The 22,617-nt window shown below is 41.6% G+C and overlaps 1 protein-coding gene across 2 annotated transcripts in view; it reads left to right on the top strand.

The window, feature by feature from the left end:
* ralgapa2 (Ral GTPase activating protein catalytic subunit alpha 2) overlaps window positions 1-22,617 on the top strand; it is a 474,330-nt gene that overhangs the window by 446,080 nt on the left and 5,633 nt on the right. The window lies entirely within an intron of this gene.

The raw sequence follows: 22,617 nt of genomic DNA on the forward strand, positions 1-22,617 counted from the left end.
TGGGTGGAGCATTGGACACAGGGAGCAGGCCGACCACACGCCAGGTGTGACCTTTTCTAGCTCGTTGGTTCTGCTTGTTTGTCTGGGCAATTTAAAACTCACTGATAGAAATGAGGAATGTGACAGTCTGCATGCTGCAGCCAGAAGTAGGAGGAGCCTGGCTGAAGCTGATGGACTACTTTGATTAACCCTCTAAGGACTGCATTAGCATATTAGCACCTTATCTAAGAGCATGACAGGTGTAGGAGTTTTCAAGGATGGTAATGTGTTTCATGCTACATTGACATTTTTTTGTAATATTCATCATCATGCTTAATTTAGTAGCTGAAACCATATAGCAGATGTCGCCTGCTGAAGAAGAAAGACTCTGAGCAACAAAGGCAACGAGTAGACAGTTTGTAGGAAATCTAAAGCATTATTTGGAGTAAGAATTGCTAACAACCGTGCTCATGTCATTATAAAGCTTGGGTGGTTCAGTGATCAGTGCAGTAAATTCCACTTAATCAGACTGGGCAAAAAGAGAGCTGCAGCTGTTAAGTACTGCTTGGCGCCAGCAGCGCTTTTTGACTCTATTCACATAAGGATCTTCTTATAAATGTTAAGTTTTATCAAATATATCTTTTGGTAATGTGCCATTTTGTACCCATTGATATTGAGCATTCATATTCACTGTTACAATTGTTCTTGTGAAAGCCATTTTGAATTACAGAGGTCCTAATTGGTTTGCGGAGATAATGGAACAGATTATACTTTGTCGGTGCCAGGCCCTTTCACCTGAAAAAAGTAGCAGAATAACGGGAAATGCCTTGTCCAAACAACGGTTCCTCAACTGATATTTTATAAGGTAGAAATGAGAAAAGGCGACACTTGACAAGGCCTCATTGTATTTCGAGTTGTAAGCTAATTTTAAGAAGTCTTAACGAGCCATCGATGTGCTATGCCACATAGACACAACTCATAAGGCTAATCCATAGACAGCTGAATTTCCAATGGCTCTATGAGGAGATGGCAAGCAGAGATCCTGCTGAGGGGCGGGAAGAACTGTTTTTTTTTAAATATATATCTGATTACACAGTGGCTACAAGAGCATGTCAGAGGCTCGGAATATTGCGGCGAGTAACTCACCTCTTGATTCCCCAAAGCCTGTCCACCATCTACAAGGCACAAGTCAGGAGTGTGATGGAATACACCCAACTTGCTTGGATGGGTGCAGCTCCAACAACACTCAAGGAGCTTGAAACCATCCAGGACAAAGCAGGCCGTTTGATTGGCACCACATCAACAAACATCCATTCCCTCCACCACCAACACTCACTAGCAGCAGCGTGTGTTACCTACAAGATACACTGCAGCAATTCACCAAAGATCCTCAGACAGCACCTTCCAAATCCGCGACCACTTCCATCTAGAAGGATAAGGGCAGCAGATACATGGGAACACCACCACCTGCAAGTTCTCCAAGCCACTTGCCATCCTGACTAGGAAATGTACTGCTATCTTGGAATTCCTTCCCTAATGGCATTGTGGGTCAACACACAGCGTGTGGACTGCACAAAGCTTCAAGAAGGAAGCTCACCACCATCTTCTCGAGGACAACTAGGATGGGCAGTAAATGTTGGCCAGCCAGCGATGCCCAGGTCCCACGAATGAATAAAAAAAAATCCTGTCAAGTACCTTGGGATGTTTTTCTCCGTTGAAGGTGCTAGATAATTACATAGTGTTGATGTTGTTTTTGCCACTGGGTTGTATTCTTGCCTTGGGGTTGGTCTCGGAGACCCAGCAGATTTTTATCTGCTGGGTCTCAACCGAATGGCGCAGGTCTGTTACTCGTCAATGTGGATGCAAAGGGGCAGCTCCCCAACCAGCAGATGACCGTGTGGCCACCTGCTGACATCCAGGGAAGACTATTACCACCCAGGTAAATAACTGAAGGGCAACGATCCAAGGGGTTTGCAACTTGGGGAGGGAAGGGATGCTCAGGACAGTGAGGAACAAGCCTCTCATGTTCCTCCTGGTCTCACAAAGGAAAGTTTTCTTCGCTTACTTTGTGGTCTTGCCAGCTTTGCCTGATGGGGTAGCTACATAAGCTGCTACTTGATGAAAATGCTCTTTGAGCCCCACATACATCATTGGGATCCCAAACTGCACCTATTGATGAGGTGCCCACAGTGGGTTTCAACCAGAACTAAAATCGTGGTATGAAAATAGAAGATCAGCAGGAACACAACAGGAAATGAAGTTGCTTCACTTCCACTGCCAGTTCACTCCATTTTCAGTTCTTTTCCACCAAACTGAGCACTAAATTTCTCCTCCAAAGATACATTTGAGTGCAGCTGCACAATCCAAGAACCGGCTTAAAGGCAGTATTGGAAATAGGTCTGAGCGCTCAACTTTTCAACTGCGAAAGGTGCATTCATGAGGCAGGAATTAAAATAACAAAGAAAAAGGTGGTATCAGTGGTGCGAGAATTAATATATCAGAAAACTGACTGAATAAATAAAATGACTAAGAAGCAAATGCATAGAACAATTTCTATGAAATATTTGTTGGCAAAGGACTTTTTTAAAAATGGTCAAAATAATTTTTTAGTTTTTTAGGCGTAATCTTATATAACAATGAGGGGCATAGATCAGTTAGATAGTCAACATCTTTTCCCAAAGATAGGGAGCCTAAAACTAGACGGCATAGGTTTAAGATGAGAGAGGAGAGATGCAGAAGTGTCCAGAGGGGCAATTTTTTCACACACAGTGGTGATTGTCTGGAACAAGCTGCCAGCTGTGGTAGTAGAGGCGGGTGCAATTTTGTCTTTCAAAAAGTGTTTAGACAGTTTCATAGGTATAGAAGGATATGGGCCAAATGTGGATGGCATGGATAAGTTGGGCCAAAGGGCCTGTTTCCTTGCTGCAAACCTCTATGACTCTAAGTAGTTTTAACTTGTTCAGTGTCTAGTAAAGAGCAGTATTCTTTGGTACCAGGTGACATTATTCCAGCAACAACCTACTATATTAATTCATCCTCTCCAAACTCAGCACTGCTGCAGTTAGCTCCATCAGGGGTATGCGTTCTCAAGTGAGTGGGCTGCAGCTATTCTTGGCACTTTACTGCCTGCCCTTGTACAGTCCCTATTCAGTCCATGAGGTAATGCTAAATAAAGACAGGACCAGTGTCATTTCTGTTACGCCAATTGATCTAAGAAGGGCATAGAGCGATGGGATGAAACCCTAACTGGATCAAGCCTGTACACCTCACTTATTTAAAAATCAGCATTTTGTAATGAGAGTTTCTTTTAATGCACTAAATTAAAGCTGTTACAAAATTTTTTTTTTAATGATACAACTTGTCTAGTCTGATCCTAGAATGTAACTTTGGTATTGAGCTAAAATAATTTCAACTCTTCCTCTGTGATAAGTGCTGTTGAACTATTAAGTGCATTCTAGGTTGTGCACCTAATTGAATTTATTTAAATTCTTGCTTCTTACTGACACTTTCCACAGAGTGAGGTCCTGCTATCAAATGGGGTATCAGAGAAACAGCTGAACGGATACCAAACAAAATAGCCAATTATAAGGCAACTCTCAAATCCAAAAACTGTGACATGGCGAAGGGTTTATTTTATTAATGGGATGGAGGAAAAAGAAGTTAATTGTCAGACTTGCACCCTGCTTTAATGCTGTCATTTTGGTTGTGATGATGTACAAGTGACCATTTTAGGGGTAGACAGCAGCAGCACCTGAAAAGGTATGTTGTGTTGTTCCGTATTTGAGTAAGTTAATGTTTTTTGGAAGGAAAAATATTTTCTAATTACAGGATTCCTGTTCCGATAAGCTCAAAATATTTCTTGGGCTGTATTTTCCTTATCAGGGCCGGAAATGAAGGTAGGCAGTCAAAAATAACACCTCCGATCTCTGTGCCTATTCTCCAGCCCTATCACGCCTGCAAGCCATCTTCTCAAAAAAAAAAGGGGGGGTGCGGGGGGCGGGGGCGTGGCAGGTAGTCAATGAAACCAATTAAATGAGTATTAATAGAGGCCAACTGGGATTCTCCAGTTGGCCTCCAAGTTCCCAGAGGCAGCAGGGGAGCCAGATGAGCAGCCTGGAGACAGCAAACTTTCAAAATGTTGGAGAGAGGGAACCCCAGTTTGAAGCACCCAGAGCGGCACAGTGTTAGCACTGCTGCCTCACAGCGCCAGGCACCCAGGTTCAATTCCAGCCTCGGGTGATTGTGTGGAATTTGCACATTCTCCCCATATCTGCATGGGTTTTCTCCGGGTGCTCCAGTTTCCTCCCACAGTTCAAAGATGTGTGGGCTAGGTTGATTGGCCATGCTAAATTGACCATTAGTGTCAGGGAGAATTAGCAGGGTAAATACATCGGGTTACAGGGATAGAGCCTGGGTGGGATTGTTGGCAGTGCAGGCTCAACGGACCAAATGACCCCCTCCTGCCCTGTAGGGATTAGCTCTATGACCCTCTTTCTTATTTACTGCTGCTTTCAAGCTGGGAGGCTTCTGCTTCACCCTGCAGCTCTTAGAGCCCACCTGCCATCCTTAATTGAACGGCAAACCCACCCTTTGGCCATGAATAGTTCGCTCAGGGGAAACACACAGTTATCTGTTTCCTCCACAGTGCGGGCTTCTGACCTGATTTGAGCTGGACGACAGTGTTCCAAAGTCTGCAGGGAAATGCTGCCCCTTGCTCCCTGATTAGTTATATTTTACCCTTGTCCAAGCTGATTGTAAAAATCAAGCCTCACACCTTCAAGGCATTAGTGGCTTACAAGGCAGAAAATAGTGATTGGCTGAAATGGGGCATGATCTGTTCAATTGCTAAGTAGTTGATTGACTTATTTGTGAACAAATGAGCATTTGATTCCCTTAGTTAATAGAATGAAAATCAACAGAGTAGAAATCTAAGCAAATCAATTTCCTTTTTTATTTATAAAGTTACAAATCCCAGGAAGGGTGTAACAAGAAATGCTTATTAAATTCTGAAAATAATTTTGTGAAGTTGGTTTGAACTTCCATCTTGGCTTATAAGTTAAGTGAAAATTTATCAGCAAAAGTAACATTTATGACATAAGCCATAAAAAAAATTGGAAACAGTTGATAATAAAATGCAGATGTTGCAAGAAGTCGGGTGTTTTCTGAAAAAGTTCAATTGCCGGGTCAGGAGCCTGAGGCGAATTTGAAAAGTACTTGGCTGAAAGCGCAAATGTAACTTGTACTTTGCTGTCATCAGCAGGACAACTCACCAGATTTTCCAGTGGGTTGTTTATGGACTCGCAAACACCGTTTAAAATTATGCAGTCAATTCCTCAGTCCACAACATCACTGCAGCCGCCTCCAGAGCACATGTTGATGCTCCCAGGCCTTCAGCTGTGCCCTCAATGGGGTGGCACGGTGGCACCATGATTAGCACTGTTGCCTCTCAGCGCCAGGGACCCGGGTTCGATTCCAGCCTCGGGTCATTGTCTGTGTGGAGTTTGCACATTCTACCCGTGAGTGCATGAATCTCCTCTGGGTGTTCTAGTTTCCTCCCACACTCGAAAGATGTGCGGGTTAGATGAATTGGCCATACTAAATTGCGCATTAGTGTCAGGGGGACTAGCTAAAGTAAATGCTTGGGGTAATGGGGATAGAACCTGGGTGGGATTGTGGTTGCTGCAGATTCAATGGGCCAAATGACTTCTTTCTGCACTCTGATTCTATGAATACCTGAACTACTATATTCCTGATGCTACCCTGTGCCAGGAGCATCCATTTGGTTCTGTCAAACTCCAAAACCTCTCCCTTGCCAACGTTGCTACACCCTGTGATGTCCCACCCACCCTCTGTCTGTGCTGTTAAACTCATTAGCTCACCAGTACTGCCAAATTCTAGCAAATTCCAACTTTTGGCAGAATAAGTTGCCAAGAAGTAAATGAAATCTTTAAAGGTCTATTAATAGCCAACTAAATATAAACCACCATAGTACTAATAATCCTGATCACTTCTTCCTAGAAATCTATAGTATCCCTGCCCAGTGAAGCAGTTGAGGCTACCTCATTGAATGTTTTTAAGGCAAGGATAGATAAATTTTTGAACAGTAAAGGAATTGAGGGCTATGGCGGGCAGGTGGGTAAGTGGAGCTGAGGCCACAAAAAGATCAGCCATGAACTTACTAATGGTGGAACAGGCTCAAGGGGCCAGATGCCTACTCCTGCTCCTAATTCTTATGTTCTTATTCCATGCAATGTTTCCCAATTTGAAGATTCCTCTCTGGCACTGTAGCACATTAGTCAGCAGGAGCAGAAGAGATTGTTGTACAGAATGACAAATTTACGTAGTGTCACAAATTCTTTGCATCACAGAAGCAGGCTGTTCGGTTCAAATGTTCTATGACAGTGTTTATACCCCTTATAAGCCAGCACGCAGGGATTCTATGTTTCTGTAGAGATCAGGGGATGTAGGGGGAAGGGGGGAATCGGGATATTGAATTCGATGATCAGCCATGATCATAATGAATGGCGGAGAAAGTTTGAAGGGCCGAGTGGCCTATTCCTGCTTCTAGTTTTAATGTTTCTTTTCCTAACCCAATCAATAAGTCCTTCTATTCCTATCTTGCATTGTGTTCTTATCCTGCTTCCCCATAAATCCATCTAAAATCACCTCAACTACTTTTAACAAGTTTCAGCCATTTAACCATTACTCTGAGTTAAGCAGTTCCTTCTGAATTCTCCATCAGGTTTATGAGTGACTATCTTGCATTTCCAGTTTTGGTCTCATCTTCCTTATTTCTACCCTGTCAAACTTATTTTCATAATCTCAAAACCTGCTTTCATGGCCACCCCTTGTGTCTTATCCAGGCAATAGAACCCCAATCTATTCAATTTTTCCTCTCAGTTAATTCTAATACGTTATTTTGCTCCTTCTCAAGTGCCTTTGTGTCTTTCATGTAATTTGGAGATCAGAAGCATTCACACTTGTCCCAAGTGTGAGTTAACCAAGCTTCTGTATGAGATTAACATTATTTTTATCTTTCAGACCCATTTCTGTCGATGTGATCCACAACACTTAGTTTTTCATCATGGCCTGATTAACCCGAATCATTACTTTTGGTGACTTAGGAATCTAAGGGTGCAGATACACGTTTCCCTACTGCATTAAGACATTTATTTTCCATAGAGTATGCGACCTCCTCATTCTTCTGACTGACCAAAATGTTCTATTATACTTATCAAGTTAATTTGGTGCTGATGTGCCCATTCTGTAAGTTTCCATTATAAATATGAACGTAAGAACTTTTGACTGGATAAGTTGTCAAGATGGGCAATAAGTAAATGAAATATTTAAAGGTCTATAAATAGCCAACTAAAGATAAATGACCATTGTACTATTAATCTTGATCATCCTCTAATTTATGCCAACATTGTGACTAGATAGTAAAATGGTAGATTAACTGTGATACTACCATTCAAGTGTAGAAGAAAATAATGCATTGCATTCTTGGAGATTATATTAAAATCCCTTTTTATGCAGCACAATCTACAGTATTGAACATTGATAGAAATTAAATATAAATGAACAATAGCAATCTAAATTTTGTAACAGTAAGTAAAACATGGTTGAGGAATTCTACAAAATAGCCCAAATCTTAAACGCTCCCTTCTGAACTGTTAAACATTGATTCATGTTCAAAGCTACTGAATTAGGTACTTGTCACCTTCACGTATGGGTCTGAAGCTAATCCTATTGTTCCAATGGAATTCCATTCTGCAGAGCATCCTGGGGTAAAATGTCCTCCTTCATTGGCATTGACACAGTTTGAACCTCATTCCAATGCCTTTGATACAACACTTGATTGCACTTTAGTAGCCATTATTGCCCATCTTTTCCTGTGCCTATGCTGGAATGCAGATCCAGTTCGAGAGAGTCCAGATATGAACGTGCCTGAGCCTTTCAACCAACGAGACCTAACATCCAAGCTTGATCCTGGCCCACCTCATCATCAAACCTGAAGCTTAAAGAAAACTTAAGCACTTAGAGGACCGGTAATAAAATTGAAAACCAGGACAAACATAAAGCAGAGGTGGGAAAGGTACAAATAAGGAGGTGAAATATAATGCAGAGAAGTCTGAAGTAATACGTTTTGATAGGAAAAATAAAGGGGTAATATAAGCTTTAAGGATACAATTTTATCTCCTTCCAACCTTTAACTCTCCAAATACAGTAAAAAGTCTGACAACACCACATTTAAGTCCAACCGATTTATTTGATAGTAAACTCAGTAGCTTTCGAGGTTTCTCTCTTCTTCAGGTGAACGCTCCATTCACCTGAAGAAGCGGAAAACCTCGAAAGCTAGTGAGTTTACTATCAAATAAATTGGTTGGACTTAAACGTGGTGTTGTCAGACTTTTTACTGTGTTTACCCCAGTCCAACGCTGGCATATTCACATCATGTCTCCAAATACTCCAGCTCCCCTCCCCCTCTGCAATGTCCTGTTTAACCTTCCCCTGTTCTGTGCCCAAAAGTCTTCCCAAACCTCCCCCCCAACCAACTCCAACATCCTACATTTTCCTCATGTTCCTTAGTATCCAAAAGTCTTAACAACCTCTATTTGAATATACTCAATGCCTGAGTATCCACAGCCTATTTCCTCTCTTAGGGAGATTGGAATTAGGAAGACAGCTTAAAAATGAGGTATTTTAAGATTGAGATGCGAAGAATAGTTACCTCTTGGACATTAGTTTCTGGAATTCTCTTCCCCAGAAAGCAGGGGAGGCTGAATTATTGATTTTACTCAAGACTCAGTGAGATGGATTTTTGCTAGACAAAGGAATCAAGGGTTGTCAGAGGAGGACAAGAATATGGAGTTGAGATCAGAGGCAAATCAGTCATGATCTTAGCACATGATAGAGCAGGCTCAAAGGGCCAAGTAGCACACTCCTAATCCTAAACTGTATGTTCCTATGTCAGCAAGCACAGGTGATGACTCAGCTGGACAGGATGAAAGAATCTGGGCAGAAAAGTTGTGGATGTATTGAAGTTTACGATGAGTGGGAGATGAGAACTGCCAGAGTTGTGTTGAATCAGTCAAGTCTAGAGGTGACAAAGACATGGATGAGAGTTTCAGCAGCTGATGAGGCTGAAGTGTGGTTAGATTTAAGCAATGTAATGGTGGTGGAAATATATGGTCATATTAATACTACAGATATAGGGTCAGGAGCTCATCTCTGTGTGAAATACAGCACCAAGGTTATGAACAGCCTGGTTCAACTTCAGGCAGTTATCAGGGGGAGAGGTAGAGTTTTAGTTAGAGAACTGTATTTGTGGTGGATAACAAAGACAGGGGCTTCAGTTTTCCAATATTCATTTGACCTCCATTGAGTATATTCAAAATGGAGGTTGTTAAACTTCTGGGTATTAAGGCAAATATGGGATATGATGGAAATGCAGAAAGTTGGAGTTGGGGGTGTTGAGAAGATTTTCGGGCACGAAAATAGCCCAGGGACAGGCTAAGTAAGACATTGCAGAGGGAGAGAGGAGCTGGAGTATTTGGAGAGTCAGATATTGGAATGAGATAAAATGGTATCTTTAAGCTTATATTGCCCCTCCTTATTCTTCCTATCAAAATGTATTACTTCAGACTTTGCATTATATTTCATCACCCTTAACAAACCCAATAGCAGATGTCAGAGGAGCAGTCTAATAATTTAGAGACAGTGGAGGAGTTTGAGTGATGGTGAAGGAAAACTGTATGTTATCCTTGTATATGTAGCACCAACGTTGTGTTTTCAGATGAGGCCACAAAGGCACAGCATGCAGGTGAGCAATAGGAGGGGGCCTTGGTGACTCTGGAAGTAATGGTGTAGGAGTGGCAGAGAAGTCATTGCAGGTCACCCTCTGGCTGCGGCTAGATAGATAAGTGTGAAACCAGTTAAGCACAACCACAAAAACAGATGGAGACAAACCATTGGGGGAGGATGGTCAACTTTGTCAAAAGCTTCTGACAGGAAGGATAGTTCAGTACAGTCAGTCGTGTAAAATACCAATTGCGATTATGAGAAATTGGGACAGAAACCTAATTGGAAGGATTCAAACACAGAACTCTGAGAAAGGTGGGCATTTGTCAGTCACAGCGCGTATAAGGAAGAGATGATGGTTGGTCACAGTGATGATGGTTGGCCACAGTGATGATAGGGTTAATAGAGCATGATGTGGATCTTGGGGACAAAATGACTCGAAGGGCATTAGGGATACAGGAAAGAAGCTCGTGAATAGTGCATGTTGTGGACCTAGACGAAGGGATTGCGTGGCAGGAATAGGGGAAGGGAAGTAGCAGAGACAGATGAACTCAATCTTTATGACAAAATCCCCAAGCTTTTGCACTTATTGTTGGAGTTGCAGGGGCGAGATGTTTAAGATGGTTAAGAAGGACCAATTAACCAATCTGTTCAGCTGGAAGCCCTTATCCATATTCTTAATTATATTCAAGGCCAATAATGTTAATGACAGGGCAGTTAAATTCTGTCTTTTAATATGCTTTGGTATCAGATTCTGAAATTCTGTCAGTACTTGCTGCACTTGCTAATAATGGTGATTGAATAAATCAAATTTTCTTTTAACTGTGCAAAATAAGTGGATATTCCAGGATGTGTTTTGTGGGTCATTTTTACTGTGCACTCATCCATTTTCCATGCATACCACAATGCTATCTTAAATATGCCTAATTTAGATGGTAGCACAGTACTAAGTAGCCTTAATTTGACCTTTGCACCAGTTGATATGATACAAATATTCTTTTAAGTGCACTTTTTCATTATTGTCTGTTCGAGACTTAATCGAAAAAGGCTTGTAATCACACCACAAGTACTGAAACTAAAGCATATTTTCAGTTGGCACATGCTGCAAATTGTATTCTCTGATGAGCTCTTCTGGAACATTATCGTACCTGTGTAGAAAAAATATATACAGAGGTTAAAAAAGGAAAACAAATAATCTAGCAATCTCAAGTGAAAAAACAGAAAATGGTGGAAATAGATAGCAAGTCAGTTGGCATCCTTTAGATAGGGACTCTTACCTGATCTTTTTCTTTTGGACTCAATTTGCAGATTTTCTGCATTAAAAAATTAAAGTGTCAAGCTTCTGAAGTTTATTGCCATTTCACGTTGCTTTAGTTTCTGGCTAGTTTGTGATTGCATGTAGAAAGTTGTTGTCTTTTGACACTTTTAGTAGCCTGCTTAGTTTAAATATATACCCAGGTTTTATTCAGCTTGCGCTAAGAGAAATAAACAATGTTTATCTAACCCCTACCACCTGATGTCGTGTAATAGAGCGGCTGAGTAATTAGAGTTTGTACAAGGCAGATTGCAGGTGGAATTATGATATTTTATGAAAGGGAGCATTTATCAGTTTGTGGTTATCATTCGTCTATTCTGCAGCTGTTGCCCTAACAGCCGCTCACTTTTTTTTGGATCACAGAGTGTTTCAAGGTTGATTTCATGGCATGAGTAGCCAGAAGGGAAGTTTGACTGATGGAATGTACAAGTATAAAAGGCTAATGGAATGTTGTGGGCGGTTAAAACTAACTAGGTGTGGCTGCACTACATATGCTTGCCTGTATGTGCCACATTGCTTCTAAGTGCAGTCAGCCTCTTTGCTGTGAAGGATCTTGCATGGAAGTTGCTCGTGCTTGCCTGGTGGGGGTGAATGTGTGTTCTTCAGGCCATCTGCCATCCCATTAATTACAGGACTTAACAGGCCAAAAACAGCAGAGTGAGGCCGGCTAGTGCTTTTGCACTTAAAGTAAAAAGTAGATGTTCAGCATAACGGATCAAAAAGGAACGTTGAATCTTGAAAGCCTAATCTTTAGGATATGGATGAGTGCAGTCGAGAGCTTTCAGTCTGTACTGTGCCTTGTACTTCTGTTCGAAAGCATGAACAGCAAATAAGCTTGATTCCTTTGGAGTGCTTAAGGTGTACCGCATCGCAGCTGTTTCTTAATCTTTTTTTCCTTATGAATTAAATTGCAGCGTGTGCGATAGTTATTATTCATTGATTGAAACTTTGATTCGAGAAACATTTTTTGAATAAAGTGGGTAAATTTGTACAATAGGACACAAACTTGATGAACAAGCACCTACGGTTTCCAATTAAGATGTTTTCTACTGATGGCCCAAACAGCAAGATAATAAAGGCATTTATGTGTGTCACTGCAGCACCTGCTAATCATCTAGTTTACAGCTTGTGTGCCACAATAGACAAGGAAACGCATGTCCTAAGCTTTTGCGTCTGTAGATAGTGTTCAGCCAAAATCACCATTTTCCATAAAATTGTGCTAATTACTGGCTGTACTTGCTTGGAAATACAAATGCATATATTCTGCAACAGATGCTTACAGCAATTTAAGATTATATAGCGCTTTTAATACCTTAAAGCTCATTCTGCAAAGAAGTGAAAATAACCAAAAATAAAGGATGAGGAGTGCTGATCAGAAATAAGATCAAAGAGGTAGGTTTTGACAAGGCTTTTGAACGAGTAGAGAGAGGGAGAGATAACAAAATAGAACGACTTATGAAGAGTTTTCTGGACAAAGCAGGCTGAAGGCTGTGCAACCAAAGCAGGAGTGAAGAGAAAGGGGTTACACAGGCAGGAGCATGGAGCTGGCAATGTTTCACAGGTACAGAACGGTGACGTGAACTTGGTGCATGCAGTCAGTGCAAGTTGGTCAGAAAGCTGTAGATTGATAAGGGTTAGGAAAAAAGTGTGAGGGAAATAATGAGGGAAGTATAAGATATAGAGAAGGAAGTAGCTGAGCAGTTGCTCTTGATCTTTGGGACAGAAAAATTTATGAACTCCACCAATTTGGTGTTTTGACATGAAAGTCATTAGAGCAGAGGGAAAATATTGGAGGAAGAATTTACCATTATCATTGCCCACCTCCTGCACCCTAATTTCAGGAATAGCTTTTAAACCTTCATGAGGAAAAGGAGATAATGTATTTCTTGAGATGCGTGCCCCATGCAATCAGTCATGTGTCAGATGCACTTCAATATGCAATCTCCGCTTTATTGTCCCAGGGAAAATGGGGATGGAAGATAATGAGAGACCTGGACACAAAAGGTCGAGGAAGGGAAAATTTTCCTTTTCCGAGTACAGCAGTTATGCTCCTGTGTGTGAAATACCAAAAGGAAGGAATTTGGAGTTTTAAAATGTGTTGGTAACAAAATCAACTAGGCATGCACTCTTTCCAAAGCCAAAGGGTGATTTAGACTGGTTTGAAGCAGGTGTAGTAAATGGGAAGTAGGAGAACCAGCAGATGTGTCCTGATAGGGAAGAAGGAGTAAATTTATGGAAGGTTGTCCAAGAGAAAGCAACCAATGTCCTTTGTACTAAAATAGTATTGAAGCTTGCACTGGGAAGACTAATGTGTCAGAGCATAACAGCAGAGAGAAATTTGAACTCAATTGTGGTGAAATAGCAGAAGAAAATGTCAGATGAGTGTTACAGGAGTGAGTTATGGCTTTAGCCAGTAGAACAATGCATCATGATTGATCAACAAGGACCAAGGATATAGATGATATAGAGGGGAAGAGGGTGATGATGGCAGCTCCAGGGAAACAGCAAAAGTACTCATGCAAGGGACACAAAGTTGCCTCTGGATTGTGTGGTTATTAATAATAGTGTGTGTGTGTGTGTGTGTGTGTGTGTGTGTGTGGTGGGGGGGCACCCTTTAAAAAGAGATCAGGTGGAGCTGACGTTGCTAGCTCTATCAAACTCCACCCTACTTGCACGATGGTGGTAACCATGCCCTCAGATTCTCTGTGCACAGTGCCAGAGAACCTGGAGAGAAAACCCAGCAGTTTTTTCACCCCAGCTAGCACTCCACGTGCACAGAATTCAAGATTCCTCTCCAGGTGTGAAATAGATTACGTTCACAGAGTTTTAAAATGTCTGCTCCATGCTGATAGCTTTAGCTTTCAGCACCTTCTATAGTTTGTTTACTTTCCTCTGAATCCACACCCAGACTTAAACAATCAAGCATAGTGCACATCAGTGATAAACAGATCCACATAGTCAACCACGGAACAATTGGAAGCTTCAACGTTCATTCAAAACACAACACAATGCAGCAGAGTACTCAATTTGAAATATATTCTGCTGTTTGGAAGCAGGTAACAGTGGGTCATGTCCAAGAAATATACAATACAGCAACAGCTTCATAAAATGCAAAAAAACCTTTACCTTATTGCAATCTGCAATTATTAATTATATATTTATTATTATTTAGTCTGCTTTAAATGAGGGAAGGACAGATGCTGCCTTGCATGTCAGACCACCTACCCAGATGGATTAAGTAGGAGTGTCTTGTCTAACAACAAGTAAAAGATTTATACAAATATACAGTTTTATAAAGGAGTGTTGTCATTAATCTGACTGATGAATGATCTTTGAGCTGTATTTTTCCAGTAGTAATTTTCCATGATAAGTGTCATCCAGTACATTATTTCTACACTCTGAATTTTCAGGTAGTTATCACTGACTGCAGGGTGCAGTACTGTAGCATGTTGAAGCAACATTTTAGTTTTGCTGTTGAAGCATGTTTGCAGGTTTATGGATTAAATTGAAAGTGACTTAATTTTATGAGGAGGATTATCTATTTTAGTGGTTTTAATATCTATCCAGATGCATTGCGTGATTAAAGTTTGACCTGAATAGTGTTACCTTGTAGAACCATTCAAAACCTGCAAGTCCTTGGCTCCCTTTGTTGAAGGTTTGGGAAGGGGCGAAATGTGATCCACATTCCCACAGGGTGTTGCAGGAAGTGCTTCACTGCACTCTTGTGCTGCCTTTTTCAAGGAAAGATAATGATTTTTTTTATGGACAGATAAACTACAGCTGGTGATAAGAAAATTTGAAGATTAACAAACAGACCAGCTACTTGTATCCAGTGATATAACCAGTTTTGGTCCCCTTATTTGAGGAAATATATAGTGGCATTGGAGGCAGTTTAGAGGGGTTGCACCAGACAGTTTCCAGATATGAGAGGTCTCTCTTGTGAAGAGAGATTGAACCATTTATGCTTATACTCTCTGGAATTTAGAAGAATAAGGGGATTGAAGTATACAAGATGATAAAAGGTATGGATAAAGTAGATGTGGAGCGGATGCTTCCTCTTGTGGGAGGACATGAGGTCATAGTCTTAGGATAAGGGGTAGCCAATTTGAAACAGGGTTGAGGAGAAACTACTTCTAAAGAGTTATGAATCTGTGGAATTTGCTACCCCAAAGTGCAGTGGATGAATCATTAAAAACCTTACAGTACAGAAAGGGGCCATTCGGCCCATCGAGTCTGCACCGACCACAATCCCACCCAGGCCCTATCCCCATACCCCTACATATTTTGCCTACTAAACAGTGCGTAAATTTAAGGAGGAGTTAGATGGATTTTAAGTTGTAATGGGTTGAAGGGTATTGGGGAGAAGGCAGAAAAATGGGGATGGGAAAAGGCAGGGAAATGGGGATGAGGATCATGTCAGCCATGATCAAAATGGCAGAGCAGACACGATGGGCTGAATGGCCTAACTCTGCAACTATATCTTATGAACTATATTCCATTCAGGGAATTTCACATAACTTCATTGTAGTGTTAATGTAAGCCTTACTTGTGACTAATAAATTAACTTACTTTTCTATTGAGAAATGATTACTTTTGGGTGTATATGTGAACAACCCACAAAATAACTATTTTGGCAGAAGAATGAATAAGAATTAATGACAGGCCTGTACCATTCAGGAATTGGAAGTCGATGTTGAAAGTCTCATCTTTCTATCTACTTGCATCAGGCCACTGATCTCCGCACCCTTGTCCCCCTTGCCATCCCCACCTTTAGCCCCCCCTCCATCGTGTTTCTTTCTCCCTTTCCAAGATTCCCCAATAAATTCACCAAACAATAACACACACGTCTGAGTAAAATGATTATGCACGTTGTTGGCATCTGATTACAAGTATCTGCTGTATGTTTGCAGAATAGCTCATTGCTATTAAGAGCAGCCACTGTATAATGCAGTGTTAGTTTGTGTGCGACCCATAGGTGATCCCACATTTACATATTCATTATAAATATACAGCACCTGAACTGTAATGCAGCTGAAATCCCTGAACATCATTTGCTTCCCACCTACAGTTCTCACAACTTTCAGACGAAACAAGTAATCACAACATCAATCCCAGTGGATGTTTTCAACAACTTGCGTACTGACCTGTTTAGTTTTGTAATTGCAATATATTGCCCTTTTTAGGAGGTGGTCCCCAGGGTTGGGCTTCCTCTCAATATAAAGAGTGGCAAGATAAGTTTGCAGAGTTTGGAGAGACTTAGGTTGAGGGGACCAGTGCACAGTCTGTATTGGAGCTGCATTGCTGTTTGCAGGGGAGACCTGCAGAAAGCGCCCACGTGAGGGAACTCATCACACGGGTTAGTGATTTCAGATAGACCGCTAGTGTAACTTTGGTAGGATGTTGAAGAGCAGGTCGACTGTAAAAGCATTCGAGAGAAGCAGGACTGTTAAAAATCTGCATCGCCCACTCCACTTGGTTTGGCTCAGTCAATTAGAAAAAGAGTACGAATCTGCCACAACCTGACCCCCGGTAATCAAGTTGCATTTTCATCCTCAACTCCATAAGCAAGTGTCAGGAAATTTCCCAGCCAACCACACCAGCCTCTGTAGAAAGTGCTGCAAAGCCTGGGGCATTCCAGTTAATAGTATTTGTATAGACAGCCACAAGGGCTGCTGAGTACCAAGGTGGGCTGTTTAAAATTTTAGAACATAGAACACTACAGCACAAACAGGCCCTTCGGCCCACAAGTTGCACCGATCACATCTATACCTACCAAGCTATAGAACTATCTAACTTCCAATGCCATTAGATCCCATATACTCATCCAGAAGTCTTTTAAAAGACCCCAACGAGTTTGCCTCTACCACCACCGATGGCAGCCGATTCCACTCACTCACCACCCTTTGAGTGAAAAGCTTTCCCCTAACATCTCCTCTGTACTTGCTTCCCAGCACCTTAAACCTGTGTCCTCTCGTAGCGACCATTTCAGCCCTGGGAAATAGCCTCCAAGAATCCACCCTATCTATTCCTCTCAACATTTTATAAACCTCTATCAGGTCGCCTCTCAACCTTCGTCTCTCCAGGGAGAAGAGACCTAGCTCCCTCAGCCTATCTTTATAAGGCATGCCTCCCAACCCAGGCAACATCCTTTTAGTGCTGTGGGACTTGGTACTGGTTACAATGAAAGTAAGGCTCTCTGGCCCTTGCGCATCCTCACCCCCGCACATTCCCCATGCCCCCTGCCAATCCACCATGGCTGCTTTACGCCAAGCTATGACCTTCCACCAAACTAACCCCCCCCCCCCCCCCCCCCCCCCCGACCCTATGGCTCCTTTATGCCAAGCTATGACCTCCTACCAAACCCACCCCCCGCCCCCAACCCTTTGGCTCCTTTTATGCCAAGCTATGACCTTCCACTAACAACCCCCCCCTTATTTATTCTCCTCAAAACAGGCTGTGGTGTTTCCCACGCCACGCCACACTCTGCACAGAAACAATGAGCCCATTAATGACAGTCATGTAAGATTTAGAATTGAGATATTAAACCCTTCTAATTTTAAAAAAATTTGTAAAGTGGTCTGAATTTCTGACCATAGGCTCCTCAGTTGTGCTTGGCCTATGACGTACAAATGACAAGTATTTAAAAAATCAAGTAGAATTTATTAAGCAAGATTTCTCAAACAATTTAATCCAAGCCTCTCAAAGATCAGAAAATAATTTCCCTCTAATACAGATCAATTAAAACAATATGTGGTTTATTTCGACAAAGGCCAGAATTTTACGACCTCGCTCGGGCGAGGCTCATAAAATTCTGCCCAAGGCCAATGTAGAATTCCGTTCCATGAACGGAATCGGGGCAGGCAAGGCGGTAAAATTCTGACCATATTGTCAACTTAGTTTAAACTGTTTTAGCCATTTCTTCTAGAATCGTGGGCCATTAAGACAGCACACAGCTGTTTCAACTCAAAGAAGCTTAGTCACAAAACAATTTTGAGTAATTCAGCTAGCTTGGAGATCAATGTAATATTTGCAGGGAACTTTAAATTATTTTGCCACAAATAGTACTTTCCTAAACCACACAGGACATTTTTTAAAACTTTAAACACTTTCTTTCCTGAACCCATCATAAACAAAATGACAGCCTCTAAAACTTAAATGTGGCCGATAGTCAGCAGACAACAAAGCAGTTAAATTCTGATCCATGTACAACATAAAAACTTATCAAAAAAATGTATCCTTGGTATATTCCTCATATCTGTTTGTACCACTCACATAAGATCTACAAGCCTGAAAAGACAGCAACAGACTAGTTCCTCTTTCTTCCCTTATGTTAAAAAGACTCTGTGAGTAGCCAGGAGGTTATGTGGAAACAGGACTCTTTTCATCTTACTAACAATTAAAAGACTGACTTTTGCTTTGCGGGCAGGGGTTTAAAATGTATTATTTTGGGAGGAAAATGAGAGACCAGAGACATATTGGATGCAATGTCTGAATGACTGACACCCCTCATCAGGCTTTTTGTTTAGAACTTGGATATGCATATAGGAGGCCTAGTCAGTTAAATCAAAGCAGGTGGTACACCTTCTTCAGCAGTTAGCCTGTGATTTGGGAGTACAGCTGGGTTTAACTATCAAATCACACAAGACCCCAAGAACATTTGGCCGTCTCTCTCAAACCAACAAGTTCCTATACCTCTACACCAGTGAGAAGATCCTTGATAAGCACTCCAATCTATCATATTGACGATTACGGCCCTTCGTGTGCAGCCAGAGCCTGGGCTTGATGCCCTTCCTGAAGGATTTCTTCACAAGGTTTGCAACTGGAATTAATCCTGTTGTCCCCTGATAGTTTTACTGACAATTAATGGGGTTTCTTCTTAAATGTAAAACTGGTATTCGCTGAGAATGGGAAAGAACTTCAGGCAGCTTCATTCCAATTTTTTTAAGCCAGTCTTTCAGGTCCAAAGCTCTGGCTGCTCAGTCTGGTCAACAATGAGAACTCCAATTCAAGCAACCAACCTGAGGCCCCTGCCCCCAATCCACACCCCCTGCCACCCCACCCCCACCTCACTTATAACTGGGCCCTTGGGTTCTGCACTTTGTGCAGCCCCTTCTCTCTGGGCCCTGCTTGCTTTGTGACGGTTCTTCGCAGAATACAGATTGCCTGGCGATATTTATTTGATCATTGTTTCAATGGTGATTCATTCTCCAGCATGAGCTTTTGGTTTTCAAACTTGCTTCCCAAGTTGAAATGGTTACTGCCATCCTGCCGCATGCTGGATTGCCTTGTGAAGCTTTCCTCAGTCTGGCTTGACAATTTTCAGTCTTTTCCAAATAATTCCTATCCTGATCTGAGGAACTAACCCTGGCTGGAATTCTAATCGCACAACCAAGTAACCAGCTTTTATAAATAAACCCACTCAGGGAGTCTTAGGAGGCTCTTAGCTACAGAGGACATTGTAGCTCAGCCTGATACTGGTTTATAGGGCTTACCACTGCACTGGATAGTACCTCCAGATAATAGATAGCCATGTGCTATCTTCATGTGCAATCTTCTCAAATGATAATTCCTATATTTTATCACAATTAAAAACAAAGTCAGCAAAAATAAAATTTAGAGAAATGTAGAATTAAAGGCTTTTTTTTTGAAGCATCAAATAATTCAGTTTGTACAACATGTTTTGAACTGATATAGTACATTTAACAAAATAAAACATCCCAAACTAAGTTTGCCCGAAGTCACAGAAGGAGATAATACTACAAGTGACCAAAAGCTTGCCAAAGAGATGGTTTTAAGGGATATCCTTCAGAAGAAGAGCAAGGCACTCCAGTTCAGAAAGAAAATTCAAGAGATTAGGACCTTTAAAACTAAATGCAGGTCGGACAATGACGAAGCAATTAAAATTGAGAGATACAAGAAGCCAAAAATGGATGAGTGTAGGCACTGGTTGTCAGGTTAAAGAAGTTACTCTTACAATAAATCAATTCTTTTCTTCAGTTGGCTTCCTCATTCAAATATTTTAAATGGGAATATTATAAATCCTGGCAAACTTCATTGTCCAGATTTTAGCAGCAACGAAACAAATGCCACTCCTTACCATATGAACAATTTTCATTAAACTTCCAAGCAACTGAACCAGATGCTAATGTAATCTTTGTGCAACAAGGTTCAAAGAGGGGGAGCTTTATTTTTAAACGCAGATATACCAACATGTTGCACAGTTACTTTACACATTTCCATTCTTGTGGCTAAACCCAAACTACAAACCCAATCTTAAATTGTTGGTGAGGTACTTTCACTAGCAGTCTGTGATGTCTGTTAAGCTTACAGTGTAGAATTTCAGTTGCTTGTCTGAACACAAGTAAGGTATAAAAATCAATGCCACGTTAGCATGCATCTCAGATACCTGAAAACAGCTTGAGTTACCTCTACGTATAACTTTTCCTTTGATTATTCTGCTTAGGTATTTGAGTGCCAAAAAGAATTGAATTTTTCAGCATGGTACTAAAAATTCCGTTACTATGTTTTTAATCGTTTAAAGGATAACCAAGATTGGAGAACATGGCTCAGAGACGTTTACCTGAACTGCTGTTTTGTCCCTAGAGTTGAAAACTAGCATGCTTACTGAAAGTTACTGACGCTTGGTGTGTGTTCACTGTAAATGTGGTGTTAATAATCACTCGCTGAAATCAGTGTGCTCAGCACTTGAGCAGGTTGCTGTCAGCTAATATTTGCATATTTGTAAAATATTAGTACCTTCCCAATTTTGGTACGTTTTTCCCCCTCTCCAGCCCTGCCCTTCAGAACACTCTAAATTGTGTACCATTTCCCAATCCCAAATGGGGGCACTCTATCTTGTTATCCCCCCCCACAAAGGAACAAATTAATCGAGCTAAGCAAACTGGATTATCCAATTGGAAAATAATTGTAACTGGACGGCGAATGGGAAAATTCAAAACAGTTTTATTTTGCACACTGCCTTCAAAAACATCGATGTTTTCCTCACGTGTGGAACAGCATCTGAACCACACCAGAATGGCATGTGATATCAGTAAGAAATTGCAATTACAATCATGATTATGAATAGCTGAATGAAGGAAAATATCTCTTTACCATTTGTGTAAGTGCTTGATATTTTTCACTCTCCATTTCTGCAGATTATATGTAACTGATAAACGCTTCAAGTTCCTAAGCTTTTTCATTGCCTTTTCTAAAGACTGCTAATATGATAACTCCACAAACGTTAACTAGTATATTCAGGAAGCAGTGATTTCTGAAAGAGATCTTTCCTCTGTTCATTCCTTCCCTGCAGATTTTACTTTCTTTTCCACATCACCGCCCACCACATCCATCTCTGAAGTTAATCACCACTCCACTGAGTTACAGAGAACCCAGTTAATAAGCTGCATAACACAATGGACTTTATATTTAAAAAATGTAATATTGTGATGTTCACCTGGTAGTACGTAACATGAACATTTCTGAACAAAGACATACTGCCAAATCTTTTCTTCAGAATAGATGTGAGAATACCAAGTTTCAATAGGAAAGGCAATTTATATTCTATGAGAAAAAGGTGCTGATTGATTGATTGGCAAATGGACTTTGGTCAAGGCGTTGCCATGGAGAATGACCAGGGAACAATTATTCCCAAGCTTTTCTTTAAATTCAAAAGAGGAAAGTCGCCTCTGGTTGAGGTGTTGCAGTAGGGAACGTACCAGGGAATAGTTGCCTAACTTTGGTTTAATTGAGAAAGGCGTGATGCCTGGACGTGTTCTTCCCATTTGCAGAGGATAAGAACATAAGAAATAGGAGCAGGAGTAGGCCATCTAGCCCTTCGAGCCTGCCCCGCCATTCAATAAGATCATGGCTGATCTGTCGTGGCTCAGTTCCACATTCCCGCCCTCTCCCCCTAACCCTTAATCCCCTCTCTTATCAAAAACCCATCAACCCGCGTCTTAAAAATATTTAGCGAGGCAGCCTCCACCACCTCAACGGGCAGAGAATTCCAGAGATTCACCACCCTTTGAGTGAAGAAGTTCCTCCTCAACTCCGTTCTAAACCGCCCCCCCCCCCCTTTATCTTGAGGCTGTGCCCCCTAGTCCTACTATCCTTTTTGAGCGGGAAGAGTCTCTCCACCTCTATCCTATCCATCCCATTCATCATCTTATACGTCTCAATGAGATCTCCCCTCATCCTTCTAAACTCTAACGAGTACAAGCCTAATTTATTCAGCCTCCCCTCATAGCTCAACCCCCTCAACTCCGGCATCAGCCTAGTAAACCTCCTCTGCACTCCCTCCAAGGCCAAAATATCCTTGCGTAAGTACGGCGCCCAAAACTGCACACAGTACTCCAGCTGCGGCCTCACCAATGCCCTATACAGCCGCAGCAAGACCTCCCTACTTTTATATTCAATCCCCCTCGCTATTGAAGGCCAGCATCCCATTCGCCCTCCTGACCACCTGCTGCACCTGCAAGATGGGTTTTTGCGACTCATGCACAAGGACCCCGAGGTCCCTC

This window comes from Carcharhinus amblyrhynchos, chromosome 12 (genome assembly GCF_965287045.1).
Source record: "Carcharhinus amblyrhynchos chromosome 12, sCarAmb.v2.hapA, whole genome shotgun sequence".
Taxonomy (NCBI): Eukaryota; Metazoa; Chordata; class Chondrichthyes; order Carcharhiniformes; family Carcharhinidae; genus Carcharhinus; species Carcharhinus amblyrhynchos.